Source organism: Bidens hawaiensis, unplaced genomic scaffold (genome assembly GCF_021521415.1).
Source record: "Bidens hawaiensis isolate Kalapana, Puna unplaced genomic scaffold, B.hawaiensis_p1.1 tig00037700_1, whole genome shotgun sequence".
Lineage (NCBI taxonomy): Eukaryota > Viridiplantae > Streptophyta > Magnoliopsida > Asterales > Asteraceae > Bidens > Bidens hawaiensis.
The window spans coordinates 11,845-28,432 of NW_027505500.1; the positions used below are offsets into that span (position 1 = coordinate 11,845).

The 16,588-nt window shown below is 40.6% G+C and overlaps 1 pseudogene; it reads left to right on the forward strand.

The window, feature by feature from the left end:
- The first annotated feature begins 219 nt into the window (after positions 1–219).
- Positions 220–2,314, forward strand: LOC143613544 (UPF0481 protein At3g47200-like; annotated as a pseudogene).
- The last annotated feature ends 14,274 nt before the right edge of the window (positions 2,315–16,588 follow it).

Sequence of the window (16,588 nt, forward strand, 5' to 3'; positions counted from 1 at the left end):
CTAAAATGGAAAACAAAATTATATATTATTTTCATAGTTGCATGCCGCCAACACTATTTATGCATTAAAATCAAGGTCTTGAGTTTCTAAAACTTTTAGCTATAATATTATAACTCAAGTGTACGTCCACCCTACCAAAGTTAGTGTTCAATGTCAATACACGGACGTCTACTTAAAGCGACCTACGGAATGCAAGGTATTGAATACAATAGAAGAATAATGACCTACGAAGAAGCAAGTTCAAGTCATGCAGTTTACAACCAAGGTACGTAAACCCTCTATCAACGTGCTAACTCATAGAACACATTTATTGCAAAAACAAAATCAGACAAAATTGTTAAATCATTTAAATTATTATTATTATTATTATTATTATTATTATTATTATTATTATTATTATTATTATTTTAAAATATTAAAATCTCTAAAATGCCATTCGGACTATCAATTGTAAATTCCCCCTTGACTTTTTTTCTTCCAAGAAAGTTCCTGTTAACACGAGCAGTGTCAATGGTGTTGACAAGCAGAAGACGATAACCTAAACCAATTCTATTTATTATTTTGTTTTTTGTTTATTTTCTTCATTGATTGTGTTCTTTTTCTTTGACATTGTGTATTTTTTTCTTGATTTTGTGTTATATTACTCAACCATTTTGTTATATTTTGTTCGGTATTGTGTTACATTTTGCAACAGATTATGTCTTTCTTTTATTTATCGTTGTGTTGTTTGTTCATTTTTGGCATTGTGTCTTTTTTTTCGGCATTGTATCTTTTCAGTAGGTTTTTTTTCTTTTTTCTTTTTCTTTTTTTTTTGAAATGGGAATGACAGGGTAAACATTTTGAGTTTTTAAACTTTTTTCGTTTTTTTATTTATCTTTTGAGTTATGATATTTTTGTTATTTTTTTCAACTTTTCTTGAAGGTTTTTTGTGTGACACATTCTCATTTTTTTTCTCCCTTTACATTTTAACTTTTCCCTTTCAATGATATACCTCTAACCTTTAGATTTATATATTTTTTCAGAAATTTTTACTGAGGAAACCGAACCAGTGGATCAAGCCTTCCAAAACCTTTTACATTGTGTCATAAACTTAAATGATAACGTTAATTTTTCACCAATATACATGGTACCTAGTAGGCTTAGAGAAGTTAACCCTAGCTCATTCACCCCTCGGGTGGTCTCTATTGGACCTTTCCACAAAGGCCAAAGAAACTTGAAATCAATGGAAAACAAGAAAGCTACTTATTTGAGTGAGCTATTGTCTGAAGTAGGTTCCAAAGAGAAGATACTGAAAGAGAAAATATTGAAAGAATGTGTGCAAAAGGTGAGGGGTTCAATAGAAAAGATCAGGACATATTATTTCGGGATGAAGCCGTATACAGATGATGAACTTGTTCAAACGATGGTTATGGATGCTGGTTACATACTTAAATTTATTAATAATCTTTCTATAGGTGGCAATTTATTTTCAGATAATCGGTTGCGTAGCAGGAATATTGCTCTGGACCTAGTGTTGCTAGAAAACCAAATCCCATTTTTCGTTCTTCAAGAAATCTATGACCTCACTATCCATAAATTGCAACCAGAGAAATCTCTTGCTGCCATGCTTAAGGACATACTAGATCATGTGAATCCTTTTGAAGAACCCTTAGAAGATAATATTGTTGGCACAGAAACAACTCATTATCACATTCTTGACCTCCTACACAAGTTTTACAAACCTATGAGTTTTAAGTTACCAATAATATCGATAATTCCAACGGCCTATTCTGTGGTAGAACTGGACAAAGTTGGGGTAAAGATTAGGCCGAATAAAAATCTGGCATGGCCAATGGCTATGGAGTTCGAATTTTCCTTGACCTCACATAAGCCTACTCTAAAAATTCCAGTAGTGCGTGTTGATGATTTCTTTGAAGTGGTCTTAAGGAATCTGATTGCATACGAGCAATACTCTCCGGTTGATAATTATGTTACATCATATGCCATGGCCATGGATATGCTAGTTTCTACTCCAGCAGACATTGCCAAGTTGGGAAAATCAGGTGTCATTGTCAGCCACTTGGGTTCGAATGAAAAGGCTTCGGATATGATAAGCAGTATATGCAAAGGTGTCAACTTGCAAGATTTCTATTACATCGAACCGTGGAAGAATATAGTTCAGTATTATGACAGTTACTGGCCTAGAAATTTTGGAGTGTTTAAACGGACATATATCGATACTCCATGGAAGGCAATTGCTCTACTTGCTGCAGTCATAGTGTTTCTTATTACCGTATATCAGTTCTTTCGTCAACTAATCACACCATTTGTTTGATTAGGAAACGATGACCACTTTATCTACCATTAGATGTCCGTTCATCTGTTATTACATTTTTTGCTTTCTTCTGTGTTTCTTTTTCCCATATATATGAGCTAGGACATTTTTTTTATTTAAAGGTTGAGGTAGTACATATAACCCAGTTAACAAATTCATGCCGTTGCTAGAAGTATGAAACAAATTTAACTACTTAAGTATGTAAGTTGCCAGCATTTCATGTGAATATCAGTTGTCGTATTTAATTTCTTAGTTGTCATTACAAATTGTTAGAATCGCCTAACCTATTTTAATCTTGTACGTAAACATAACTAATAATATTTTTATTTTTCTCTAAATTCGGATTTGTCAGATTTAATTAACTAGTAAAGCAGTAGTAGCCGCTTTTAATTTCTAAGTTGTATTAACAAAATGCTAGAATCTTTTATAAAATCAACCTACTATAACTTTGTAAAATAGTATCGATTTTCTTCCAAAGATGTGGTTTCATCTAAATCGGATGCTTATTCCTTTGACTTCAGTTTTGGGTTATAATTCTTTCTTGGGGCTACCTAGTCATAATAAGCCATCCATGTTCTACGATTATCAATCTCAAGTAAACTAAGCTTAGTTGGCTTCCACACATATGTATGGAATATTTGCAAGCTTTAAGTACGTATAGTTGTTAATTAATTTTGATGAACATCGTGATGAGAACGTGTTTTGATCATGGAGTTCATCTGCATATTGAGAGCAATTGACTTGGTCTTAATACATTCGAATGTTTACCAACTTGATCTTAAATATGGAATCTTTCTGAAATGTATTAGATTGTTAATAATGAATCAAACCATTTATTATGTTTTCTAATAAACATATTTCAAGTTTTAAACCGTACCCCAACAAGATTTTGGTTCTTTGTAAAAGAACAAATAACGGTTTATGGCGTTCTCTTAGACTAGTGGTTTGGTTCTAATTGACGAATTGTGCTTGGTAGATATAAGATAGACTACTAAGTGTTCAAACGGCGTGACGCCTAATATTGATACAAACCATTTTAATAAATGATCATTCTATCATAATTACATATTTTATTTCCGGCGGATAGTGTAACCGCTGGCATGTTGCATATTAGTCGTCACATCAATCAGAGATTAAATCCTAGTAGTTTAAAGTCTAGAAAATGCTTCTACAAGTAATAGTTACCTGCAGCTTTGCAGTGGCCAACTAAAAGAATATGATCAATTACAAACACTTACCGTCCCGGTATCAACTATGGTAGTAATGGAATACTCAATGACGCTCAGTGACGAATTTCCGCGATCACAACACTACGGTTTCCAGGAGCCCACAAGACAATCTTTGTTTACTTGTGGAAACTAGGAATTCATAAGGCGGCTCAGGACAATATCTTTGTTTACTTGTGGAAATTAGGATTCATAAGGCGACAGTTGTTGGTGCATTTTGGTGTGCCAGTAGTCCATAGGTTTAGTGTTTGTCTTTTATGTAATAAACGACAATGTTATGTTTATGTTTTAAGTTTAAACGTGTTAGTCTTAAGCGAAGTTAAGGTTTAGGCAAAGTTGTGCCTAACTTCGCCTAATCTGTAGTAGACAAAGATATGTAATATATAAACATATCTTCGGCCTAGGGTTTAGTAGTTGTTCATTCCAGCTGTAAACTTTTGAATTACCTTGTATTGAAAGATATTGTGCTATTATTCAATACAAGTAAACGTTTAGTTTAATCTGTGTTCTATTGTTCTGTGATTGTGTTAATACTCGTAAACAAATACCAAGAGGATTCTACACCCTTAGAGTTTGTGATACCTCCTGTAACGATCCATTATAGGGGCTACAATTGATATGAGAGCATAGCTCTTAATTGTGTGGTTCGGGAGTATCACACAAGTATTATATCTTGAACAAAAGGACTTTTCACAAAGTTTCATGTTTCATTATACCCAAAAAATAAAAAACTCTACCTTAGCCTACCTTCACCCTTCAAAAACCCTTTCACAATCTTACACTCAAGAAACACAGTCGGAAATTGAAAAACCAATTTTTCCAGCTGTCACAGCGAAGTTATCGCTTGGCTTTCTTCAGTTTAGGCGAAGTCATAGCAGACGAAGTTATAACAAGCGAAGTTATAACAGACGAAGTTATAACAAGCGAAGTTATAATAAACATAGTTATAATAAGTGAAGTTCTAACAGGCAAAGTTGATCATAACTTTTGACCAGGTGAAGTTGACCAAAAGTTTGATCAGGCAAAGTTGTATTAACTTCGCTTATACTAAGACCAGGCGAAGTTGTTTACTGTTTGAGCCAAAATCTAATCAAACAACTTAATTTACTAAAAACTTCAAGAAATATATCTGAACTGATTAAAAATGGAAGTAGAATCGGGTTTCACAACCAAAGCACCTAATTACTTAAAGGAACTAATTTCGTTCAATGGAAAGAAAGATTTGAGCAGTATATTAAATGGCAAGATGCTAAAATGTAGGTGTGTATTGAAGATGGCTACATACCACCCACCACTAATTTTGAGGGTATTCCAAAAATCGGAACAGGTCGGGTTTCGGGTTCAAAAATTGACGAATGTCACACTTTACAAAATCATACAATAAAAACATGAAATATCAATTATAATTTTATCAATTATCTCATATAACTAACAAACGGGTCATGAAATATTCGAATGAAATGGGTCATGGGTTATAAGATATAGTAAAGAGGTGTATTCAATAGGAGTTTTTTTTTTTAATTTAAAATAAAATTATTTTAATAGTAAGAAATTTTAAGGTTGCAAGTTATTTATGAAAAATAGTCAAGTTAACCAATAGAAAATGATCATGTGCCCAAAAAGCAGTGTTGTAAAACTCGGCCTAGGAGGCCGAGTATTCGGCGCCTAGGCGCTCCTCGACACTTCACCGCACCGCTTTTCTTCTCCAATGTCAAAAAACTCGGAATCGGATCTAGGCGGTCCAACTCGGACCTAGGCGGCTCTACTCGGCCTAGGCGGTCCAGCTCGGTCTTAACAAAATTTTGACTTTTATTAAAAAAACAATTTTTCTAAAAGCAGACCACTGGTTTTTTTTCCTTGTCATGCTAAGACGCAACCTAATTTATGTTTTAAACTCGCAACCACCATTTTTATCATTCGATTCGAAGTTCTAAACTCGCAAACTTCTTACTTAATTGTGCTACTTCTTTCATCAACTGAGACATGTTCTTGAAATAATATGTAAGTATTATTAATTGTTTTTATATTTTTCGTTTATATGTTGTAGAATATTTAGTAAACTTTTGATATTTGGCATATACATAATCTTGACAACTTAATTTCTTTATAAAACACCATGTCCGAGTACTCTCCTAGTACACCCCGCCTAGACCAAGTAATCGCAACTCCCTAGTCGACCGCCCTGGGAGCGGCTGGCGACTTTTACAAACTTGCCAAAAAGGGTCTTGCTTTAATATAGTATATAGATATAGATATAATATAGATTTCTGAACTTGATTCTGAGTCGTTGTGTAAGAAAATGGTTATTTAAAAGTAATTTAATTTAATTGCTTATAATTTAGGCTGTTCATAAAAATTAATAAAAATAATAAATGATATTTTAAAGATCCTCCTTGACTATAGTAATGCATTGATTACGACTTAAAGATAGTTAATGTATTGACTATTATTTAAAAATATGTCTAATGGCCATATGATACAAGTTGGCATTCAATATGAATTTAGAATTATTTAAATGTGAATAAAATCTAGAAAGACTTGATATTTTATTTTCTTTTTGAATAATTTAATTGTGAAGAAGATCAAAGAAATGCTTGTTATATATTAAAGCAATAGGGTTGGACCAATAAGAAAATGCCATGTGTCCAAAAACTCTATTGATTTAATAGTATAGTTAGATTTTTATTTTTATTATTTATGGGATTTGATTTCTCAACACTTAGAAAAATACAAAAACTTATTCAATACCTTGATACAGTAGATCAAAGGCCCTTAAGTCATTATCGAATAAATACAGATTTTGTAAGATAACCTTAAGACCCATTGTTAAAGTAAAACCATACTTTTTTTTATCGCTTGAAAAGGCTTTATAGCGTGCAAAGATGATATTGCGTATTTGGGCATGCATGATTACTTTATATGTTTTTTCATCTTATCATTGCCTTCAAAAGCTCTATCTTTTTTATATTTTTCTAGTCACAAAAGGTTATTTGAATAAAATAATTAATTAGCATGTCTAGTTACACGGTTTCCGGATTCTATTCAACTTTAGAATGTGTACAATTATATTATATTTGTTTACGTAGCGTTGATAGTGCCTTTAAAATTATGTAGTCGAATAGGTCATTGTCAACTTCACGTATCGCATCTTATTTCAATTTGCATTTGATTAACATAAACATTAATACTACGAATATTTTTTTATAAGTTGTACATGATACCGTTTTAATTAATAAATTCTTATGTTTAAAGATAACAAAGTAAATTGCAATTTGTGTCCATATGATTTATGGGCAGGACACTTGTGAACCTATTTTAAAAAATGAGCATGTTGGGCTTTTGTGGTTGTCGGGTGAAACTGACTAACACCCTTCCTTTGTTTTTCGTTTAAAATAACCGAAATGACATTTATGTCCTTTTTGATTTACCATTTGTGTCCTTGTACTTTGCATTTTTATACTAGTTTTGTGCTGCAACTCCACCATATTCAACCAAATTCCATGTGCACACTAATTAACATTACCTAATTATCATTAACAACCATCAATAATTATTACAAATTATACTTACCATTAATTTGCAAACTTGATAACCAATAAACCAGGAAAGAATCAAGAAAAAAAATGATCAATGAAAAACCTTCATCAATAAAAACCTTCGGTCCACAAAAAGGAAATAGAAAAAAAGTGATAATGCACTTCCTCCTGACTAGAAGGAGTTTCACATAATAACATTTATACCATCATAAAACGAACCATCAAATACATAAATGTGCCAGTTGTTTCTTCTCATCTTTTCCTTGGTCTATAAACAAAAAAGGACAAGGAGAAAATAAAGAAACCAAACTGACAGACTCATCTATAAATTAATGGTAGAAACTTAAATATATGGACAGTCGAATTAAAATGCATGCATATGATGAATGCTAAACACATGTTTTTAAACGCAAATGAATATGACATAAGTTCTAGCATCAAGTTATGAAATATAAGTCCTAGCACCATGATACAACTTTAATTTACATTCTAAACATCAAATAACATAATTTATGCACCATGTATTAATTACCAATTAAACGTCTTCAAAATTCTTGATCATATAGTCTAGCTTATACATCAAGTAAATCCATACCCTCAATATTTAAGAATTAAGATCATGCATTCTGTTATTACTCTACTAGCTTAATTATATTAAGACATCCATTACACATGCATATCAATTTGTTTAAATCATCTTAATCAATCATACAAACCAATACATACAAACAATACCTTATCACAATCTGAGTCAAATAATCACAAAACTAAAAAATTAAACAACCATAACCCTACTTATACAAACTAAAAAAGTTAAAACATAAAATAATAGAACATAAGAAAAAATAGTTAAAATAAAATCGCTCATTCTTCAGCTTTCATCTCCATGACCCAACCTGCTTCCCTAAGCCCAACTCACATGGTAATTACGCCCCATAAAAGGAACACATCATACGGCCTGTACCCCCCCCCCCCCTCTTGTTTTTCTCCTCAATAGTTAGCGACTTACTAAAGGCCCGAAGGGCTATGTTGGCTTCGTGTAATACAACTAGGGAAATTTGAATCATGCTCGTATGGACATCTTAATTAGGGGCTTAGCCCTTATCTTGTCATGCTCCCTTTTTTCTCTCTCGTAAAGTACCCATGTCTGTTCCCCACTACTAATTTCACCTTTGGCTCCATCTTACGGTCTCTTTACTCACATATAGTCGTCGGGCCTTGCTCGATCACCAACAATCGTCGCTCCTTGAACCAACTTTCATGTTCATAGTCATTCCAACCCATCTCGAGTCATAGAACCCTCCTTGTGACCTTGGCCACGCACATTGGACCCAACCCCAATATGGTGTCCCCTGCAATGACTCATCACCTAGATGACCCAACTCGTTCAGCGCCTTCATCACCTAAATGACCCAACCCTTCACCGAACTAGCCTCACTGACCAAAGAAATTATAATTAGCCATTGACTTTTGTGAATTATCAAAATGGTTTTTTTACGTTTTGCTCATGTGCTAACCCTTCCATCTCCTGCGTCATTTTGAGAAAAAAAGAAAGAATAATAATAATTTCCTTCTTCAGCACCATATGATGCACACGTCACTTTCTACGTCATTTTAACAATTCCTCTGCCATATTTTTGTCTCCCGCGCCCAAAGAGCACGTCAATCTTTGACTAAGTGGTAATATAATAAATTTTGTGTTATTTTAATTAATCCTTTAGTCAACAAAGTTTTTATGGTGATTTTCCCAAAATTAAATTAAGGTTTTAGCTGGTTTTGAAAGTTCAGCCAGCAATTAACAAGTCTAGCCTCCACGTTAGTGTTCATTGTATATGCCATATATTTATGAAGAAACACTAAGTGAACCCACGGGCAGATTATAGATAATCTGGGGGTTAAGTAATGTTTCCCACGAGGATGAGGTCCAGCAGAGAAGGTTGTTCTTCAGGGGACCTGCAAAACAGACACCGTAAGCTCGTCACTGAGAAGGGGGGGTTCCTCCTTGTGACCACCCTCCGGCGTGAGAATCAGACTAGATTGCTCTGAATATAAGTGTATATTAAGAGATTGCTAGATAAGATTGAGATATCAGATGATCTTACCATTCCAAGGTGTTGGAGTATTTATAGCCGAAGGTAGGTTTCCTAGAAGGTACAGCCGGCTGAATAGTATTCCTGTTCCACCAACAGTGGACTACGCACAGGCCATGCTGGTTGGTGGATAGGCTACGGCCAACAGTAAAGGTCGGCTGTATACTGTTCCTTTACTGCCGGCTACGCACTGTTCCACCAACTGTAGGCTGCGCACGTCCCATCGTAAGGGTTGGTGAGTAGGCAGCGGCTAATAGTGACAAACAGTACTAGAGGGTGCTCCTCCTCGTATTGTTGTCGGTGAGCTGTCACCCTGTGATTGGTTCATGGGCTGCTTCTGGTCAAATTGTCTGTTCCGCCCATACCTTAGTAGGTATAGTACGAAAGACCTTCCAGAAGCATACGGACTGGCTCATTTAGGCGGGAGTATTCCCGCCTTGCTCATTCCTTCATGTGACTACTGAAGTAGCGAATGCCTTGTGCGTGTAGCCTTGCTGTTAGTGCGGGTAGCCTTCCCTGATGGCTTGTATCCGCAGCTGCGGGAACAGGCGGGGTACTTCGCCATTGGGAGGCTTTCCCTGCGGGTACAGCTGGCGTACTGCGCGTAAGGTTCTCTGAGCATGGTGGGCCCTGCTGGAGCAGTTGGTTATTGCGCAGACGTCCCTATTCAAGGTGAGTCTTGCGGGTCCAACTGGGCTCTGCTGGGACCTACCTCTTCAAGTCCCCCCAGTCCAATGTTCTTCTCATGAATTATTAATAAGTGAGGTGAACTTTTGGACTTAGCAAGGAGTTTTTGAAAAGGGTTTAGTTTTTCGGTTTTCCGTGGTGATTCTTCCCGCGGTTTTCCTGATGTCACGCAGAAATTCCCGACTTTTCTGCTTGATCTTTGTGTGTGAAGCGGGTAGGTTTGTAACCTCCTCGTACGTCAGGAGCGTTGAGTCCCACTTGTGTGGATTCTCCGTGGGGTTTTGGTAGTTTTCAACATACTGATCAATTATGCTAAAACCACCAATCCCATCACGGAGTTTCGAACAATATAGTTCTCGACGTTCCCGTCATGCGGGGATGTTATTCCCGTTCCCGCCAGCATGGCCCAGAAGATCCTTCTTAGTTTCAATTCCCTGCAAAGTGCTAGGTATGTGAAGGGTTTTGCCTTGACACTGTACCCGCACTTGTCTTACGGTTACTTTACTTCCAAGGTATTCCTGGCGTCAATTCCCTGCGGGTGCTAAGTATGTGAAGGGTTTTGCCTTAACACTGTACCCGCATCCGTCTTACGGTTACTTGGTTGCCGAGGAATTCTTGGCTTCAATTCCTTGCAGGTGCTAAGTATGTGAAGGGTTTTGCCTTAACACTGTACCCGCACCTGTCTTACAGTTACTTGGTTGCCAAGGTAAGGGGTATTTTCCCGCTTACTTTTGAATCTTTTTGAATTTTGAATTTTGAAATTCGAAGAGTTGGTGAAAGGATAAGAACAGTCCAAACCTCTGACACGTCGTGCGACGGTTTCTTCTGACTGTGTCAGGACGTGCAGGAAGTTATGGTGACGTGACAGTACATGGTCATTCCAGACGCTTTTTCAGGCGCGTGGGCGCGATTTTTCGGGCGCGTGGCCGCGAAATTAATGGTATGCGTCCTGTCAACAGCTGTTGCCAGCTTGCTTTTTGCCACGTGTCATAGTTTCATTGCACCTTCGTTTTCTCTCTCTTCCGCATTAATTTCATCGCATTAATTGCGATTAGTATATAAAGGGGGAAAGGGTTCTTTGTAATTCACACTTTCACTCTTCTCTTCATCTTCTTTGCGATTTCCGGCGAATACTCACCTTTTCAGGCAAGCATTCTCCCGAAATCGTTTTCTTCTTTTTCAAGATGTCTCGTGATCTCGAGTCTACAGCTGACGACAAGAGTACTGCTGGCGAGTGCCAGTGTGCTCTGCCTGGCGATCTGTATCGGTACGTCGTCAGGAAGTTCATGCTCGAGTCTCTCGAGCCTGAGTTTCCTGAACCCCATCAGACGGTGTACGATGCCCCCAGAGGCAAGATCGGGGTTTATGCTGCATTCTTTGTTTATGGGAATCTTAGGTTCCCATTGACAAAGTTTGTTTACCGTGTCCTTGAGAGGCACGGTGTTCATTTGACCGAGTTGCACCCCATGGCGATCGCCAAGATTCGCCACTTCGAGTGGGTGTGCCGGATTTTGGGCATTGAGCCCTATGTTGACCGCCTGATGACCTTCTACACTTGGAGGTGCATCCAGGGGTGGTACACGTTGATAACCCGGATTAAGGGTTTGAAGATTTGCGCAACCGAGCGCAGTCTTCGCGCGTGGAAGCGGGAGTTCTTCTTCATATCCGCTCGCGCTATCCCCCTTGCCATGAAATTCAAGAACGGGCAAGTACTTCCCAGCCTTCACGCCTCCAACTACGAGGAGGCGGAATGGTTTTCGAAGATATCCCGGGTCCAATCTCCGGTTTACCGGTTTGCGGAGTCCGGGTTGGTGATGTTGGGGATGAGCCGGGTGTGGAAGGAGGCGGATGCGCGAAAGATTCCGATCGTCCTCGAATACGGTTCGAACTCTGTTCCTTACGGTATGCTTTATTTCTTTTTGTTGATTCTGAATTTCTTCTAACTTCTTTCCTGTTTATTTCAGAGGGGAACGACTTGCAGTCGCTCCTGAACCCGCGGGAGGCTGACGGTCCCGCTCGGATGGGTACTCGTGCTCTGGATGAGAACGAGTTGCCCATCCTAGAACAAACGGCGGATCGGTTCGTGGAGGTCTATCCGCAAGGCCATGAGATCCTTAGCTCCCGTCGGCCAGGTAAGGCGCTATTCGACCCTCGACCCCTCAATGTTGAAACCTCTGCTGGTATTCCTCTAATCGTATGTTCTAATGAGGAATCCGCAGATGGTCCTCCGTTGGTGCGGAAGAAGAAGGCTGCCGGCGGGAAGGGGAAGGAGAAGGTGGCCTCCACAGCCGATCCAGCGCCTCGGTCTGACTCGGAGACCGAGAGCGAAGAGGTGGCGGGGAATCCCGGTGGTGATAAGATCACCATTCCGGAGGCTGTGACAACTGTCACCGAAGAGCCCAGGATGACGACGGTGACCGGCGTGAAGAGGCCGGCTCCATCGGGTTCGTCCCCGCCTCTCCGTACCTTTAGGCTCAAGAAAACCCGTAAGTACAAACTTCCTTTATCTTTAGCTTCATAGTTTAATGTCATTTTAACACTTGTCTTCTTTACGCAGGCGTGGATGTTGACGCATTCCAGGGTGGAGCGCAGAGGAGTACTTCTCCGCCAATGACGGTAGGCTTGGTCAGCCTTCCTGAGGCGACGACCCAGGCGCCTGCGCCTGCATCCGCTGGTTCAGTCGCTCACTCCTTTGAGCCGACTGTTCCAGCTGTGATGACGTCACCGCCGGCTGTGAGTGCTATTTTTACAGCATCTTTCACCGAGCCGGCGGTTACTGTTGCTGCGGATTCTGCAGCGGCCGCCGCCGGCAACGACGGCCGATCCTTCAGGTATGCATGGGGCGTATCGCCAAACCTTGCCACCTTCCCATCTGCCTGACCTCTTGGATGGATTTCCCTTGGGTTCAGGTGATGGGTTTGGCGGCTATCGGCCTGTTATTGACCCTACAGGTGCGTAGGGTTCTTTTGGCCTATTTTATTTTTTTTTTTATTTTTTTTTTCAATCATCTTTTCCTAACTGCTCTTTGTTTTTTGCAGTGTCGGATTCTAATGAAGTGTATGTTCCACGATGGAACATTCGCCGAGGAACAACCCTTCGCACACCTGTGGAGTGCGTGGAGTGGGCTCGTCACGCTGCTCCCAGTGGTGCGTTGGGGGAAGCCATGGCTAGCTACTAGGAGGGTAGGCTAAGCAATGAGCTTCGGGTTCTCCTGACCCGGATGCAGCCGCGCGTCGAGCTGCTTTGTCGTGAAAACGACAAGTTAAAAGCAGCTCGCCTTCAGGAAGTAGCTCAGGCGCGGGCTGTCCGGGAGGAGAATAGGAGGCTTTCCGCCGCTGCGGCGGAGAAGGAGAAGGCGTTCAAGGCCCTTGAAGTCGAGGTTCAGGCCCGTCTCGAGGCTCGCTCCAAGGCTGCCCAAGCTGTTAATGAACAGCTTCGGCTGGCTAAGGAGACTGCTAGGAACGCGACTGAAAGGGCCACCAAGGCTAAAGCTGTTGCCGAGCCTCTACGCGTGGAGAATGAAGAGCTTAAAGCCAAATTAGAGGCTCTCCAGCAGGCTCATGATGCTTTGGCGATGGAGGACGCGAAGAAGCTCCAAGAGATCCTGGACCAGAGGGGCGTGCTTGACCATACTGAGCGGAAGCTAAAGGGCGTCGAAGAGGCTGCTGCAAAGGAAGTGTTGCTTGCCAACCTTAATAAAAGTGAAGCCGAACGCGCCTGTACCCAAGCTCAAGCCGCCCTCCAAGAGGCTCTGGTTGCCAAGGAATGGCTTCTTCGAGAAGCGTTGTCTCGGGTAAGTCTAGCTTCATGTCTTCACGCTTTTTTTTATAAATAGAAAAGGTTCTGATACTTGTATTTTTTCTTTGTAGGTTGTGCATCGGGTCTTCTCAGAGACGTCTTATGACGATGCTATGAGCGCAGCCCTCAACGCTTCTCATGAGGATGGGGAAAAGGCCGGCTTCCTGCTTGGTCTAGGGTTCGTTGAGAAAGGCATCCCGCCTTCCAACTTCCCTTTGTACGATGTGGATACTGAAGCTATTTACGACCAAGCAGTAAACCAGTATGCCGCCTTCTCGCATCCTGTGGTGGAGAAGGTGAACGAAGTCGCTGCTGCTGATGATGGGCTAGCTATTCTTAAAGCCTTCCTTGAACCACCACGCTCTACTGATGGAGCGGGTCCAAGTGGAAGTGGTCCTGAAGCTTGATTCTGAAGATCCCTTTCCACCATTAGCGTAGATTTTTGCTTTTGTATAGCTTTGTAATATTTGAATTTGATGAAATAAAGATTGTGTTTGTTCTTTGCCTTGTTTATTTTACGCATGTTTTGATCTAACTTAGTAATTTCTTTAGTACTTAGATAAGTTAACTTTTTAACGTGGTAAATTATAAGTTTGTTTCGCTTCCTCTTTCATGATTGTGCGGGTATGACCGTCACTTACACTTAGTAGGATGGCTTAACTTTACTTATATCTGACCTGCGTGGAAGTTTTCCTCATCTTTTCCTTTGAAATTTTCTAAGTGTTCAGAATAAGTTAACCTTTGAACGTGGTAGATAGGTTGAAGTTTTGCTTCCTTGCTCGTGATTGTGCAGGTAAGACCGTCACTTGCACTTACAAGGATGGCTAAACTTTACTTACATCTGACCTGCGTGTAGGTTTTCCTTATTTTTAGCGTTGTGTTTATGCGGGTTTTGCCGCCTTCCACACGTAACGACTTACTTCTTCCCCCATTTATGCGGTGAATACCGGCACCAGTGTGGGAAGTTCACAAGTATAAAGGTAAGGCTATCAAAACATTGTGAAAGGAGAATCATCTCCATTAGAAGTGGCTCTAGGCCTTTTCTTTACAAGTTTGGAATTGATCTACATATAACATTTGCGTAATTGAGCTCCATTCCATGTTCTTGGGATGGGAGTGCCATCGAGCCTTTCGAGCTGGTATGCGCCCCTTCCCAGGACTTCTTTGATAATGTATGGCCCTTCCCAGACCGGGGCCAGCTTTCCTGGGCGTTCTTGGTTCGAAGCCTCGTTGTTACGCAGTATGTAGTCTCCTACATTGAAGTTGCAGAGTTTTACCCGCGTGTTGTAGTACTTTTGCATTTGTCGCTTATAGTTCTCTTCACGCACTGCAGCTAAGTCTCTGCGTTCCTCGGTTAGCATAAGGTCCAACCGTCTTTCCGCATCATTGTCTTCTGGCTGAATCAAGACCCTTGGTGAGGGTAAACCAATTTCGACCGGGACCATGGCTTCAGTGCCATAAGTGAGACTGAACGGGGTTTCTCCCGTACTGGCCTTCTTCAGCGTTCTGTTTGCCCAAAGGACGTGCGGAAGCTCGTCCACCCAGCCGGATCTGTGTTCCAAGAGTCTTTTCTTTATGCCTTCGACGATGCTCTTATTTGCTCTTTCCACCTCACCATTACCTTGCGGGTGTGCCACTGAGGTAAAGGTGTGGGTGATTTGAAGTTATTTCAGCCACTGTTGTAGCTTCTTGTCAGCAAAGTTGGTGCCGTTATCGCTCACCAAATTCTGTGGAAGTCCAAAACGACAAATAATAAATTCCCAAATAAATTTTTTGATATGTTTCGCGGTTGTTTGGGCTAAAGGTTTTGCTTCTATCCACTTGGTGAAGTAGTCGATGGCTACCACTAGGAACTGAACATTTCCTGCTGCTGTAGGAAATGGGTCTGTCACATCGATGGCCCACTTCTGAAATGGCCATGAAGAAGTGACTGGAACAAGTTCATTCTTCGGGCGGTGCGTGTTGGGTGCGTAAAGCTGGCAAGACCTGCATTTTCTGATGTATGCCAGTGCATCCGTATGCATCCCCGGCCAAAAGTATCCAGCGTTGTTTAGCTTAGCTACAACAGCGCGGGGACCTGCGTGTACTCCACAGATGCCTTCGTGTACTTCCCTTAGGAGGTAGTCAGCATCTTGGTTGTCCACGCATCTTAAGAGTGGGTCAAGAAAGTTACGTCTGTAAAGGATGTCATCGATGAGTTGATAATTCAGTGCTTTACAGCGTAGTTTTCTTGCCTGTGTTTTGGATTCCGGTAGTGTACCTGCCGCAAGGTATTTTATTATTGGTGTCATCCACGTTTCCGTGCCGGTTTGGATGACACAAATTTCCTTGTGCGGGACCGAAGGTGTCTCGAGGAGTTCAATGCGGATATCTTTTCCTAAGTGGGTGAAGGCTAATGATGCAAGCTTGCTTAACGCATCCGCAGATTTGTTTTCACTTCGCTTGACGTGTATGACTTTGCAGTCATTGAAATCGCGCATAAGGGATTTTGCTTGTGCGAGGTACAAGGCCATTGTGTCGTTCACGGCCGTGTACGTCCCGTTGATTTGATTGGCTACTAACATGGAATCCACGTGGGCTTCCAAGTTTTTCACTCCCATCTTACGCGCAATTCTCAGCCCAGCCAAGAATGCCTCATACTCGGCTTCGTTATTCGTACTTGGAAAATCCAGTCGAATAGCGTAAGTGTATTCTTGGCCCGCTGGGTTGGTTAGCTTTAGCCCTGCGCCTGAACCCTCGTTATTGGCTGCCCCATCAGTGTAGAGTCGCCAGACATCATTGATGTCTTGTGCTGGAGAGGGTTGAGCCTCTTCCTGGCACTCTTTTTCCCGCGATGCAGGCACTTCTGCAATAAAGTCGGCTAGAACCTGGCCTTTTATGGCTGGTCTTGGCTTATACTTTATCGCGTATTCTCCCAACTCAATTGCCCATTTGGCT